Below are 15,827 nucleotides of genomic sequence, written 5' to 3'. Positions count from 1 at the left end.
CTTTAAGATTTATTTTTAAGCATTAACTTTGGACAGTCTGGTGATTATACACCTTGGTGATGTTTATTTTATACAGTATCTCACAGGTGTTCTCTGTATTTTAAAATCTGGATGTCTACCACTCTAACAAGATTAGGGAATTTTTTTATTATTATTATTTCCTCAGATATGTTTTCAATGTTGTTTGCTTTTTCTCCTTCTCTCTCAGAAATGCCAATAATTTGTAGGTTGGTCACTTTACATAGTCCCATATTTTTCAAAGACTTTGTTCAATTTTTAAGTTCTTTTCTCTTTGTTTATGTCTGACTGACTGGGTTAGTTCAAAAAAACTGATCATCAAGCTCTGCAATTCTTTCTTCTGTTTCATTTTAACTACTGATAAAGCTTTCAATTGTATTTTGAAATTTTAATTGAGTTTTTCAATTCCAGAAGCTTTGATTGATTTCTTTTTAAGATGTTTATCTCTTTCTTCACTGCCTGGATTGCTTTAGAAGTTTATTTGTGTGGACTTTCAACCTCATCTTAGACTTTATTGAGTTTCCTTGCAATTTATCCCTTTAATTATTTATGTTATTTCCTAGTTTTCATTTTGGTTAGGTACCATTGTTGAGAGCTAACGTGAATCTCTGATAATGTCACAACATTCAGATTTCTTATGGGGCCAGAATTTTTGTGCTGTTAGTTTCTTCTCATCTGGAGATGTTGGCACTTCTAAATGTTGTAATTATTTTCCTGCAGATAGATTTTTTTTCCCTATAATATTATTTTTCCCTTCCCCCTCCAGGGTTGTGGCTGTACAGAATATTGGGTAGAGTCTTTTGGCTTTGGTTTATAGCTATACGCACTTCTGTCAGCAGGTTTGATATTGGGCTATGTGGTGTAACCAACAGGCCAGTAGATGGTGCTTTTGGGTAACAGCAGCTACAGCCAACAAAGATGGGTGTGTACTTGATCCTTGTTTACTGAGAGAAGCTTTTTTCTTTTTCTTTCTTTCTTTCTTTTTATTTTTTGCTTCAGGCAATAGGCTGATTCATGGAGTACACAGTGGTCTGAGGTCCCTGCTTAGCCCTAGAGTGGGGGATCAAAATTGGTAGGGCCACACTGAGCAGACCCTTTATAGGTCCCCCAGTGGTAGGCACAAGCACCGGCATTGAGGGTGGAGGCCAGTGGGAGATCACTAAGCACTCAAAAGTTTGTCAGGGCATGAAGGTAGGAAAGCTTGTTGGTCCCAAGTTCTCTGCATAGCAAGGGTTGACCTAAACAATCCAGGATAATGAGTGCCCCAGATGCTTGCTATCTGCCATGGTGTGGAATATAGAGGGCCCTGCTCCACCACAATCTCTGTATAGGAAGAGTAGGATGACTCAGACCACTAATCTAGGTGAGCAGGTGCTCTGAATGCCGAGAGATCTGTTTGGGCATGGAGTGGAAAGGACCTCCCTGAACCACAATCTATGCATGAGTAAGATAGGGAGGCTCAGTCTGACGATCTAGATAAGTGGGTACTCTAAATGCTCAGAAATGTGCCTGAGAGTGGAGCAGAGGGGACCCCGCTGCACTATTTCAGGGGCCTAGGCTGGGGGAACCAGAAATGATACATACAGCATGGTTCCAGGTCACCAAGCTGGCCCTGGCTGCAAGTTTTGTCACCCAGTGAAAACTGCAGCTGCAGCAGCTCTCCTCCTAGCCTAGATGGCTATAGGGGAGATCAAAATTCTAGCACCTACTGCTGAGGCACTTTCTACACTTGCTGCTCAATTCTGACTAATAGAGGCCTCTACCCCACTACAGTGCAAGCACTCCGATCTCTGGCCTGAGACTAAAATGTTTATGTGGTCACACTGGTGGGCTGCCAAAAAGTGACTGAGTTTATATGAGCCTGGATTAACAATGGTGATCTAATCTTAATCAGATCAGATCTGATCTCAGGTCTGAGAAAATCCCTTCAGCTTTCAGCTTCTCCTCAAGTTAGTTCCAGGACGTGGGAGAAACAAAGTTCTCTCTCTTGGCATGGATTGCATGGATCCCTAGTGGAAAGGTGAGTCACAGAGGGAGACTCCCTGCCACCTCATGTACTTCGGCTTCACTCACTTTTAGCAGCCAGACACTATCGTGTGGACTGTTTGTTCACTTTCTTCTCCCTGGGATCTGGAATGTCCTTTGCTATTCCAGTGGATTCCCATTTTTCTTCTTGAATTAAAGCTCACAGAGTTGATCTGTATACACTATCTTGCTATTTTTAAGTGGCTGAGGCACATTAAACACTTCTAGTCCATTGTCTTGAGGGAAAAAAAGATGGAAAAGTACTTAAAAAAATTAAAAGTGCTACTCAAGTGAACACACAAATAATAAGAAAACAAAACAGCTTTATTGCTGGTATGGAGAAAGTTCTAGTGGTCTGGATAGAGGGTCAAATAAGCCACGATGTTTTCTTAAGCCAAAGCATAATCCAGAGCAAGACTCTAACTTTCTTCAATTCTATTAATACTGAAAAAAAGTGAGAAAGCTGCAGAAAAAAATTTTTGAAGCTAGCAAAGATTTGTTCATGAGGTTTAAAGAAATAAGTCATTTCCATAATAGAAAAGTACAAGGTGAATCAGCAAGTGACAGTGAAAAGCTACAGCAAGTTATCTAAAAGATCTAACTAAGATCATTGATGAAGATGGATACATTAAAAAACAGATTTTCAATGTAGACCAAACAGCCTTTTATTAAAAAATAAAAGCCATTCAAGACTTTCATAGATAGAGAAAAAAATTAATGCTTGGCTTCAAAATTTCAAAGGATAGTCTGACTCTCTTGCTAGTGGGTAATGCAGCTGGTGACTTTAAGTTGAAGCCAAAGCTCACTGACCATTCTGAAAATCCTAGGGTCTTTAGGAATCAAGCTAAATCTACTCTGTCTGTGCTCTATAAATAGCACAACAGAGCCTGGATGACAGCACATCTGTTATAGTAAGGTTTACTGAATATTTGAAGCCCATTGTTAAGACCTACAGTTCAAAAGAAACTACTTTCAAAATATAACTGATCTCTCAAGAGCTCTGATGGAGATATACAAGGAGGTTAATGCTGTTTTCATGCCTGCTAACACAACATTCATTGGTTGGCTCTATTGCCTATGGATCAAGAAATATTTTTGACTTTCAAGTCTTATTTTTAAGCAATATATTTTGTAAGGCTATAGCTTCCATAGATAGTAATTCCTTTGATGAAGCTGGGCAAAGTACATTGGGAAACTGGAAAGGATTAACCATTTTAAGCGTCATTAAGAACATTAATGTTTCATGTGAGGAGGTCAAAGTGTGAACGTTTAAAAAATTTGGAAAGAGTTAATTCCAACCCTCAGGGATGACTGTGAGAAATTCAAGACTTCATTGGAGGAAGTCATAGCAGATGTGGCGGAAGTAGCAAGAGAACTAGAATTAGCAATGGAGCCTAAAGATGTGACTAAATTGCTGCAGTCTCATGATAAAATTTGAACAGATGAGGAGTTGCTTTTTATGAATGAGCAAAGAAAGTGGTTTCTTGAGACATAATCTATTCCTGGTGAAATGCTGTGAACATTGTTAAAATGACAACAAAGGATTTAGAAAATTAGGTCAACTTAGTTGCCAAAGCAGATGCAGGTTTTGAGAAGATTGACTCGCACTTTGGATGAAATTCTACTGTGAGTAAAGTATTAAATACTATAGCTTTTTACAGAGAAATCGTTCATAAAAGAGTCAATCCATGTGGCAAACTTCACTGTAGTCATATTTTAGTCAATTGCCATAGCTACTTCAGCTGTCAGCCACCACCATCCCAGTCAGTCAGGCTATCAGAATGGAGATAAGACCCTCCACCAACCAAAATCTTATGACTCACTGAAGATGATCATTAACATTTTTTATCTTTAAAGCATTTTTAATTAAGGCGTGTATATATGTTGTTTTTTTAGACATAATGCTATTGCATACTTAATACACTGCATCATAGTGTAAACATAACTTTTATATGCACTGTGAAACAAAAATAATTATGGGACTTACTTTATTGCAATATTTGCTTTATTGCAGTGGTCTGGAAATGAACTCACAGTATCTCTTAAGTATGTCTATAAAGACATAGCCTGTTGGTTCTGTTCTTCTGGATAAGGCCAGTGTACCACCTAAGGAGGTTTTAAGCTAGGACTCATGCCCTGTGCCTTCCTATCCAGTGTTCTTTCAACTTTTAATGGACTGTCTGCAAAAGCCACTAAAGGAAGTTATTAAGTGGGCAAATGTTTAACCTATTTGGAGGTATATCTCTTTGATGTATCTCTATTAGCATAAATATTTTCCAGATCTCATATCTCAAGAAGAAAAAGATAGGGCTCTGATTTAGAAAAGAGCCAAAAGGCAGAAGTAGATGTCAGTTCTAGGATACCAGAGCACTAAAGCAGGAAGTGCTCTCTCAAGATGATGGGAGATGCCAAGACCATACCAACAGGCAGAGAAAGCAACAGGCTGGAGCACCAGGATATTAACTGACCATAAAGAAACCAAGAGGAGAGCCAAATCCCAGGGAGACAGGACAAGGTGTTAAAAGGACCAAAAATTCAAACTAGACCAATAAATGCAGATACAAATACAGATAGCAGGAAGTAGTTTCAATGATTCACTCAACAATTATTTACTGTGCACCTGACATGTTTCAGTCACTATTATAATCACAGAGGATGAAATGATGAACAAAGGGGACATGACATAATCCCTATCCTCAAGGGGTTTAGAGCCTACCTTTTGCAATTATCTGGAATAATGATTTTGAGCTGAGAAGCAGAGAGGGCATAACTTGCCATGAGCTTGCTTGCACATCTCCAGGGTAACAGGGAAGAAGTGTGTGATTTTTTAAATGCACACTCCAAATGATCCTATACATTTCTACTGGAGAGTGATTTTTAAAATCTATTGTTTTCATAACATAAACTATGGAAAGTAAATCTTGGCAAGTTCTTCTTGCAGAAAGGGCAGTTTGAGAAATACTTGCCAAGAATATCATCAAGCATTTTCAGCTTGCTTTTATAAACTGACAAAGCTGGGATGCAGAAGATTGTTGACTTGCAAAACAAGACCAAAATGGAACAGATATATGTTTATTCACATGCACATACTGATTACATGTCCTCCAGCTCCTGTTTCCCCTGTGCTTCCACCTCATATACCTACACACACTTCTACACAGACATACGATCTGAACAGGGTCTTTTATACATCATTTATTCAGCAAGACATACTGACCATGTGCCAGACTGTGTGCTAGGTACTAAGAATGCAGTCCCTGTCCTTGTGTTGGTTCTTGTCTGCTGGAAAAGCAAAACAATATGTAAATTCTTGCACTAACACATGTACTTGACAAACTGAGTATGCAGCTAAAGTGAAAAGATGTGTAATTCTGTGAGAGCAGAGCACAACGCTGGGTGTCAGAAGGAAAGTGCAGTGGAGTGATTTGACCAATTTAGGTCAGAGACGTGGTCCTCTTTTCAGAGCCATGGAACATCTTACTATTCTTTTCGAGCCCATATTTTATCTACGTATCACGCATGAAGGTAGCAAGAAGACGGCAAGGCCATCAAATCCAGTGTCAGAATGATTGATGGAAGTGCTGTAACCCTTCTGAAAATATTACCTGGTTATCACTCACCCTGTAAGTGTGGCTCTCCCACAGTCCTTTAAGATTTTCATAAATCCTCCTCGTAAGAAAGTTCTGCTAACACTCACAACACAGCACTTATTTGCAGCCTTTTGATTTTCACCAGGTGATGCACAGTCATTACTAATTCAGCAAAAGAGTTCACCTTCAACGAATCATTGGCCCCAGCAGTTTGGAGAAAGCAAAGCAAAACAAAACAAAACAAAACAAAACATGTATCTCGGGCCTGGTTTATGACCCCCAAGGCCAAATACTTGGTATTTTCTGATGCTTCTTTATGAGATTTTCTTAGGGAATGGATATGTTTATTAATTTTTAACCTGCTCCTCTTCAGATAAGTAAGAAAACAATTTCATTCTATAGCTCAGATGCATCTATTTGCCTCTGCTGATGCAATCGATAAGCATTTTTGACTACCTACTGTGAATGAGGCTCTCCAAGTTGCTGACGGACAAGCAGGGAGACAGAGATGCAAATAAATAAATGCAATAAACCAGGGGAAGTGCAAAACCAGAGGCAGAGACTAAATGACTGAGAGAGGAAAGGGTGAGGGATTGCTCTGTAGGGAAAGAACTATGCTAGCTGCAATGCAAGATGAATAGTTTCCCAGGCAGGGGGTGGAGAGGAGGGAGGGAAGAAGGAGCAGCGGCTCAAGCAGAAGAAACAGCCTTTATAAAGGTGCAGAGGTGAAGAAGAGCCTAGTCATTTGTAAGCAGAAAGCTGTTCAGTATGTCCTGCAAGCCTGAAGTATGAGTGGGAGGGGAGTGGTGAGCAGCAGGGATGGTGAGGGGGACTTGTAGCTTTGAATGCCATGTTAAGAGCTTTGGGCTTATCCTGGAGGCAAAAAGCAATCTCTGAAGAATTTTAAGCAGAAATGATGTTGCCTTTGGATTTGTGCTTCAGAAACATCGCCCTGGTAACTGTGCAAAAGCTAAACTGGAAAGAAGAGAACTAAGGCAGGGAGATACACCAGAGGGCCACGGCAGCACGGGTGTGAGCCCAGAAAGCCTGTTTCATCTGGTTTTACTATTCCCAGAGCCTGTTTCCTCCACATCAGTCTGGCTCCAGGACTATTCTTTTAACCAGAAATTGTTGTGTTTATTCCAAAATTTCTCCTGGAATCCAGCACTGGATACATCAAACTGGGCGAGGATTGGGAGGGAATCTTGCAAAGGTTTAAAAAGCAAATATTCCAGATTCCTTTTCTGTATGTCCTCCACAACCTTAGCCCTGGCGGATAACATTCCTGATCATTGATAATCCATAGTTTCGATTCAGAACCTTTATTAGCTTCTAAATACTCTTTCACATAACCATGGAAACTTGTCCTTGAAGATAGATAGCATCTAATCCCCATACTCCACTTTACAGAGGAAATACAGTTCATAAAAGATAAATGAAGTGACTTAGCCCATGTTATCACATATAGTAAATGACAAGGTCTAAATCACTATTGACACAGCATAATGACTTATCATGATCAATTATGCATGTTTAAAAAGCAGTATTTCAGCAGGCAAATGGATTAATAAATGAGTCCATCCAGCCAGTGAAATATTATTCAATGCTGAAAAAAGAAATGAGATAACAAGCCATAAAAAGACATAGAGGAAACATAAACTCATTTTTATAAGTGAAAAAAGCCAATCTGGAAAGGCTACATACTGTATAATTTAAACTCTATGATATTCTGGAAAAGGCAAAACTATCAAGATAGTAAAGTGATCAAGGGTTGCCAGGAGTTAGGGGAGAAGGAGACATGAACAGATAAGGAACAGGGAATTTCTAGGGTAGTGAAACTACTCTGTATGGTATTAAAATGAGGAACACAGGTCATTACACATTCATCCAGATTCACAGAATGTACAATTTTAAGAGTGAACACTGATGTAAACTGTGGAGTCTGGACAACGATGATATCAATGCAGGTCTGTCATTGCAGTAAACGTACTGCTTTGGTTGGGGATGTTGATAATGAAGGAGGCTATACATCTGTGGGGTACAGGAAGTATGCAGGAAATCTCTGTAACTCCCACTCAATTTTACTATATACCTAAAATTGCTGATATGATTTTGCCATGTGCCCCCACTCAAATCTCATCCTCTAGCTCATGTAATTCCCACGTGTTATGGGAGGGACGCAGTGGGAGATGATTGAATTGCGGGAGTGAGTCTTTCCCGTGCTGTTCTCATGATAGTAAATGGGTCTCATAAGATCTGATGGTTTTAAAAATGGGAGTTTCCCTGCACAAGCTCTCTTTGTCTACTGCCATCCACATAGCATGTGACTTGCTCCTCCTTGCCTTCTACCATGATTGTGAGGCTTCCCTAGCCATGTGGAACCATAAATCCAGTAAATCTTTTTCTGGATTCTTTTGCAATTGCCCAGTCACGATAGGTCTTCATCAGCAGTGTGAAAACAGACCAATAAAGCTGTTTTAAAACTAAGTGGTCATCTTGTGTTCTGAAATGTGTTCTTGAGTTAGTGAGAAATGGAGAGAGAGAGCTGGGAAATGAGATCAAGCATAACCAGTGCTCTGTCCTTGCTAGATCGCAGTACTGTTGGCAGCTGCACAACTATACTGTATGAAGACGATTGGTAGCAAGCGACAGAAACTCAACTTGAGTTGGGTGTAGCTTTAAAAGAAAAGTAAATGATTGGAAATGTCATTTCAATACGTGAAGGACTGAGCTGCATGTAGTCTCAGGAATAATTGGAAGCACTAGAGCAGGCGTCCCCAAACTTTTTACACAGGGGGCCAGTTCACTGTCCCTCAGACCGTTGGAGGGCCGCCACATACTGTGCTCCTCTCACTGACCACCAATGAAAGAGGTGCCCCTTCCTGAAGTGCCGCAGGGGGAACGGATAAATGGCCTCAGGGGACCGCATGCGGCCCGTGGGCCGTAGTTTGGGGACGCCTGCGCTAGAGCATTACAAGAAACTTTCACTTCTCGGTCTCTGCTTCTTTCTCCCAGGGTTGGGTCATCTTTTGTCTCTCAGGTACACTTTATCCTTTTGGCAGAGGGCAAAGATGGACAAAATATGGTGGCTAGAGACTCACAGACCTCATCTCTTATAACTTTACCCTGAAAGAACTGTGTCCCAAACCCTCACACAGCCTCTTCCCTCAAAAGTCAAAATACAAAATTCGATTGTGTTTAACTTATGATACATTTTCTACCCCCATCAACCAACTGAAGTCCCTAGACCAGAAGCTGCCACTATAACCACATAGCTGTAATTGGGGGCAAAACAATTTCTAAAGTTGAATAAAGAAGAGATCCCAGAAAAATTCTTGGGGCCATAGATTCCTTCTAGTACTATTGGTTTCACTGACAGTGAGTAAAAATAATTGTGGAACTTTATTCTATTGCATATTATTTTTAGTTTTTAGTTTTGTAAGGATGGCAATATTTTATGTATATGGTATCATCTATCATAACTTCTCTTTATTGCTTGTGTTAATTTTTATTTAATGTGTACAAAGGCTTTTCCACAAACAAAACTTTAAACTTAAGAAAATCATAACTTTGAGGTATTTTTAAATTTCCCCACAGGGACCATCATTCATTCATTGTGTGTTGCAAACACTTGAACTACATTCAGTCTAGTGTTAGGCACGGTTATATTAAGATGTACAAGAGTAGAAGAGTTTCCTGAGGACAGGGGACAGCACATCAACTCAGGGTGAAATCTGAGCATTTGAGATCATTCCCAGTCAGCAATCAGCATCCCTCTCTGAAGAATATGTGAGGAAAGGACCAGGATAATCTGCCAATTAGCAGTGGAACGTGAAGAGCAAGTGAAGGGGCCTGGGGCTGAGAGTTATAGAAACTACAATGCAGGGGCCGGGCGCAGTGGCTCAAGCCTGTAATCCCAGCACTTTGGGAGGCCGAAGTGGGTGGATCACGAGGTTGAGAGATCGAGACCATCCTGGTCAACATGGTGAAACCCTGTCTCTACTAAAAATACAAAAAAATAAATTAGCTGGGCATGGTGGTGTGTGCCTGTAATCCCAGCTACTCAGGAGGCTGAGGCAGGAGAATTGCCTGAGCCCAGGAGGTGGAGGTTGCGGTGAGCCGAGATCGCGCCATTGCACTCCAGCCTCGGTAACAAGAGCGAAACTCCGTCTCAAAAAAAAAAAAAAAAAGAAAGAAAGAAAGAAAGAAAGAAAAAAAAAAAAAACTACAATGCAGGATGCCCCTATGATAGAAACAAGAGGAAGGAATGACTTACCCTGCCTGTGGATGCTGGGGAAAGTTTTGTAGGACTAATGTGAACAGATTCCTGAAGGGTGAATATAAGCTTTCCAGGTAACAGAGGAGGAAAGACAGAAGTGTCAAAGGAACTGAAATAAGGAAAAATGGTGCATGGAAGCGTGTGACATGTGTACCCGAAAAGGTCACTATAATTGTAAAGAAAATAAACCTACTCAGCCTAACCGAGAGAGAGAGAGGGAAGGAGGAGGAGGAATTAAGAAAAAGAAGAAATTAAAAAGAAAGAAGGAAATGGGAGGGGAGGGCAAAGGAGGGAAGGGAAGGGGAGGGGAGGGGAGGGAGGAAAGGATAGGAAAGGAAAGGAAAAAGGAGAGTTTGAAAGTATAGAACTCGACTCCTGGGACTCCAAGACAAAGACCCATTGACCATCTGGGGCATTGAGGGGACTGCTCATGCATGGGCAATATGGCCACTCCCTGTTTCCCAGCTGGAAGGAAAGCTCTCACTTCAATTCTCTTTCATGTCATTTCTGCTTGTCTGCATGCATCTACTCTGTTCTAGTTTTGCTCAAAATTATTCCACTTACTTGTCAGCTTGTACATGGTTTAAGATGACCAAGCCCCACCCATGCGGCCCCAGGCCTCTTACTTCACATCGCCTTTCTCTTCATGACTCACAGCTCTCTGCAAAACAGTCTGTCCCTCTGAAAATTCTCAAGGAAAAAAAGGAAAGAAAAGGAAGGAAGGAAGGAAGGAAAGAAGGAAGGAAGGAAAGAAGGAAGGAAGGAAAGAAGGAAGGAAGGAAGGAAGGAAGGAAGGAAGGAAGGAAAGAAGGAAGGAAAGAAGGAAGGAAGGAAGGAAGGAAGGAAGGAAAGAAGGAAGGAAGGAAGGAAGGAAGGAAGGAAGGAAACAAGGAAGGAAGGAAGGAAGGAAGGAAGGAAGGAAAGAAGGAAGGAAGGAAGGAAGGAAAGAAGGAAGGAAGGAAGGAAGGAAGGAAGGAAGGAAGGAAAGAAGGAAGGAAGGAAGGAAAGAAGGAAGGAAGGAAGGAAAGAAGGAAGGAAGGAAGGAAAGAAGGAAGGAAGGAAGGAAAGAAGGAAGGAAGGAAGGAAGGAAAGAAGGAAGGAAGGAAGGAAGGAAAGAAGGAAGGAAGGAAGGAAAGAAGGAAGGAAGGAAAGAAGGAAGGAAGGAAGGAAGGAAAGAAGGAAGGAAGGAAGGAAGGAAAGAAGGAAGGAAGGAAGGAAGGAAGGAAAGAAGGAAGGAAGGAAGGAAGGAAGGAAAGAAGGAAGGAAAGAAGGAAGGAAGGAAGGAAGGAAGGAAGGAAAGAAGGAAGGAAGGAAGGAAGGGAGGAAGGAAAGAAGGAAGGAAAGAAGGAAGGAAGGAAGGAAAGAAGGAAGGAAGGAAGGAAGGAAGGAAGGAAGGAAGGAAAGAAGGAAGGAAGGAAGGAAGGAAGGAAGGAAAGAAGGAAGGAAAGAAGGAAGGAAGGAAGGAAGGAAGGAAAGAAGGAAGGAAGGAAGGAAGGAAGGAAGGAAGGAAGGAAGGAAGGAAAGAAGGAAGGAAGGAAGGAAGGAAAGAAGGAAGGAAGGAAGGAAGGAAAGAAGGAAGGAAGGAAGGAAGGAAAGAAGGAAGGAAGGAAGGAAGGAAGGAAAGAAGGAAGGAAGGAAGGAAGGAAAGAAGGAAGGAAGGAAAGAAGGAAGGAAGGAAGGAAGGAAAGAAGGAAGGAAAGAAGGAAGGAAGGAAGGAAGGAAAGAAGGAAGGAAGGAAGGAAGGAAAGAAGGAAGGAAGGAAGGAAGGAAGGAAAGAAGGAAGGAAGGAAGGAAGGAAGGAAGGAAGGAAAGAAGGAAGGAAGGAAGGAAGGAAGGGAAAGAGTGAGTTAGTTCAATTGTTTGATGGTCCTCCTAGGGCTTGTTTCTCTTAGATTGAGATGCATCCTTTGTCTGTATAGCGGAGCCCCTGAAGAAGGCCGTACCTGGGATCCGTCATGGTAGAAGGGATAGTAACCTGGTGGATGAGCTGAAGAGCACTTACTTAGCAAATGATGAGAACAGGTGGAGCACAAAGCAGTGATTCACTGGCCCTGTTGTAGGACTTTAGGAGAATCAAATCCACAACCAAGCAACACCAGCACCAGCATCTGTAAGAATGATGAAACCAGTTCTCCATCCAAGGAACAGTGTGATTATAAGTGGTCAAAAAATAGCACGAAAGAATACAAAGAGTTTCCAGGAACCACGTAGGGATAATGCCAAAACTTGAGTGATAAATACCACTGAATTCAGCCAGGAAAGCTGTACTTATATGAACACCTTCTGCCCACAGTGTTACATTTATCCTAGGTGATGTCTTTCTCATCTGAGGCCAACTGAATGGACCAGGATGGCACATGAATGAGTTGCTGCTCCACAATGTTTTTCAGATTTCAGGTGAAAATTCGTTACCATAGCTTAAGGGCCATCATTAATCATTCTAACACTGTGATACTTTTCCAAATGACTGTGGCTACACTCAAATCTAATGTCATAATACAAAATATTGTCCTTTCTTTCCCTGTTATTTCAGCTGATGTTTTATGGGGAAACAGCCAAGAGGGTAAATTCTTTTAAAATTTTTGAGAAGCAGACACAGAAATTTTGTGTTAGAAAAATAAACTATATGTTCTTAACAATATGTTCTCCTAAGAACCAGCAATTTCCTGGGAATCAGCTCCCTTGGAAGCTCTGTGTCCCATTTTTCCTAACCTTGATCAAAGCTGGTAGGAAAAAGGAGGAGAAGAAAATTATAAAATAAGCATCATTAACACTGGAACCTATAGAATGTTCCTCTCACCTTTCCTGAGAACTGGATTTACAGTAAGGCTTTTATTTGCATATTATTTACTTATTAATTTGGGTGCTGAGAGTTTGTTTATTTTTTAAGGCAGAGGTGAGAGGAAAACTAGGATAGAGAAGAAAATAATTAAGTCTCTCTTCAGTAGTTGTCTTTTTCTTTTTCTTTTTTTTTTTTTGAGATGGAGTTTTGCTCTTGCTACCCAGGCAATGGCGATCTTGGCTCACCGCAACCTACGCCTCCTGGGTTCAAGCAATTCTTCTGCCTCAGCCTCTCAAGTAGCTGGGACTACAGGCATGTGCCACCATGCCCAGCTAATTTGTGTGTGTGTGTGTGTGTGTGTGTGTGTGTGTGTGTGTGTGTGTTTAGTAGAGATGGGGATTCACCATGTTGACCAGGATGGTCTCGATCTCTTGACCTCGTGATCCACCCACCTTGGCCTCCCAAAGTGCTGGGATTATAGGCATGAGCCACTGCGCTCGGCCTCAGTAGTTTTTTTTTTTTTTTTTTTTTTTTTTTTTTTTAAGGCAAGAGCTGGACATCAGCTCAGTTGGATTGGAGGCTGTAAGCAGCATATTAACTTTTAACAAGTTTAAATGCAGGTAATTGCTATCCATGTAAGACCTAGAACTACCTCTTTCTAACCCTTTGTTTCCATTTAGGGTTCATTTTTGAATTAAGTATCTCAGATTACAGAAGATGGACATGTGCTCATTCAACTCTGGGTAGGAGGAAGCGACAAAGTAGAAAGCCCATTCATCATTAAAACCATCCTCATTATCATTACCACCATCATCTTCTTCATCATCATCATCACCACTGCTGAGCTTCTGCTCTACGCCAGGCTGTCATCTAAGCTTCTTGTGTACATTGCCTTATAAGGGATGTACACACTTACTCTGCACTATTTTGCAGATGAGGAAAGTGAGACTCCTAGGGATAGTATAAATTGCCTAAAGTTAACAGTGTTAAGTAAGGGAGCTTGAACTGAAATCCAGCTCTTTCTGGTTCTACACTTTATATTTTCAACTAGGATGCTGCACATATTCTAAGGAATCTCAATCCTGAGATTGTCCAAATTCTGAATAAGGAAATCAGTTCATAAACAGGGAGATCATAGATTCAGAGTGCTAAGGTCTGTGTTTCAGTCCAGCCCATCAGTAAATCATTTTGTTGAACTTGCCAAGGTTAATTACAGCTGGGCCTTGGTTTCCCCATTTCTACCACAGGGGATTGGACCAGTTGACCTCAGAAATGTCTTCCAATCCTGACATTCTGTGATGTGGTGATTTTGGGACTACCTATCCATACTAGATTTCCTCAAAACAAAAGGGCAAGGTCTCTCAGTTCCCTCATCTGTAAATGGGATCGGCTTCCTTGATTTATAATGAGAGGTCAAAAATCTGTCTCATAAATGTTTTGCAAAAATATGCCAGTGAGGTTATATGCTACATCCAGCAAGAACTGCTACTTCCATCCCCCTCAGCCATGAGCAGATACCGTCAACTCCCTGAGGTTCTGCAAGCCCCAATAATCTTAAAAGCTAAAAAAGTAAGCAATGCTTACTTTTAAAATTACATTTTTTGCTTCATGAAAAGATCCACTAAATAAACCCTTTAAATAGCAATCTCTTTTGGAACATTTCAAAGTAATTCAATTTACTTCTTCAGATACACATTTACCATATCAAGCAAGGCCTGCCTTTATCTCCAACCAGAGTTTTGAATATTTATCACTCTAATGAAAGCAGAGACCTTTTATTCTTATAAAGGAAAATATATAAATTCACTGATTGAAAGTGTATTCATTGCTGGCCTATTTATTAAGCACTGAAAACTGGACTAGGTATGGGGGATAAAAGTGTGAGATCGGTGCAGTGATTTTCTGCACAGAATTCCTAGGTCTGGTATGTCAGTAGATAATTTTAAAAGTGATAGCTTAAAAGGAAATGCTATGATGGGAGAAGTGTAGGTTTTACAGGTACTCCAAGTGTGAGCGTGTCATGGGAGACTTTCTGGAGGAAGTGACATTTGTACTAAGACCTGAGATCAGAAGGAAATAGGTGAGAGAAGGTGGGTGGGTGTGAGGAGATTGTTCCAGAAAAAGGAAAACATACGGGCCGGGTGTGGTGGCTCATGCCTGTAATCTCAGAACTTTGGGAGGCCAAGGCAGGTAGATCACAGTATCAAGAGATCACGACCATCCTGGCCAACATGGTGAAACCCTGTTTCTACTAAAAATACAAAATTAGCTGGGCGTGGTAGCACATGCACCTGTAATCCCAGCTACTGGGGAGGCTGAAGCAGGAGAATTTCTTGAACCTGGGAGGTGGAGGTTGCAGTGAGCCGATATCGCACCAGTGCACTCCAGCTTGAATGACAGAGAGAGACTCTGTCTCAAAAAAAAAGGGGGAGTGGGAAATAAGTATGAAGATTCAAGAAAGAAAGAGCATGATATGCTGAAGTCACTCATAGAAATGTAAGGCAAGAGTATCTGAAACATGAGGTCGTTCAGGTAGATAGGAGTCATCTCAAGATGGACCATAAAGGCCTTGGAGACCTCAGTCTGAGTAACTTCAGGCAAGTCATTTAACTTTTCTGAATTGCAGACTTCTAATCTGAAACATGAGTGGTTTAGAATAAATAATGTCTAAAGCCTGTTTCAACTATGAATTTAACATCATAGCAAAAGGCAGGAGATAAGATTGGGGAAATAACTTTACCTGAACTTCATTAGAGGTGTAAAGAGATCAAGTTAAGGGTGCACTCATTTCTTTATTAAATAGTTACTTATACCTATTTATGTTCCAGAAACAAAATTAGACAGAAGTGATCAGTAAACAAGTAATTACAAAAATAATACACAAATATTATGTTTTCATACTTACATAGTAAAAACTAATTACATAGTCAAATCTTACAAAGTGCTGTGAAGGAAAATAAGGTTCTCATAAAGAGTATCTATCATAAACCTATAGAAACATCATACTTTATACTAAAACATTAGGAATGTGTCAGAAATCTCTTCTGTGATTTCCATTAAATGTTGTAATGAATATTCTAACAAGAACAATAAAACAAGGAAAATAGAAAATAATAAAGATCAGAAAGAAAAA

Source organism: Saimiri boliviensis, chromosome 15 (genome assembly GCF_048565385.1).
Source record: "Saimiri boliviensis isolate mSaiBol1 chromosome 15, mSaiBol1.pri, whole genome shotgun sequence".
Lineage (NCBI taxonomy): Eukaryota > Metazoa > Chordata > Mammalia > Primates > Cebidae > Saimiri > Saimiri boliviensis.
The sequence above is the reverse complement of the archived record's forward strand: the minus strand, read 5'-3'. Positions refer to the sequence as shown.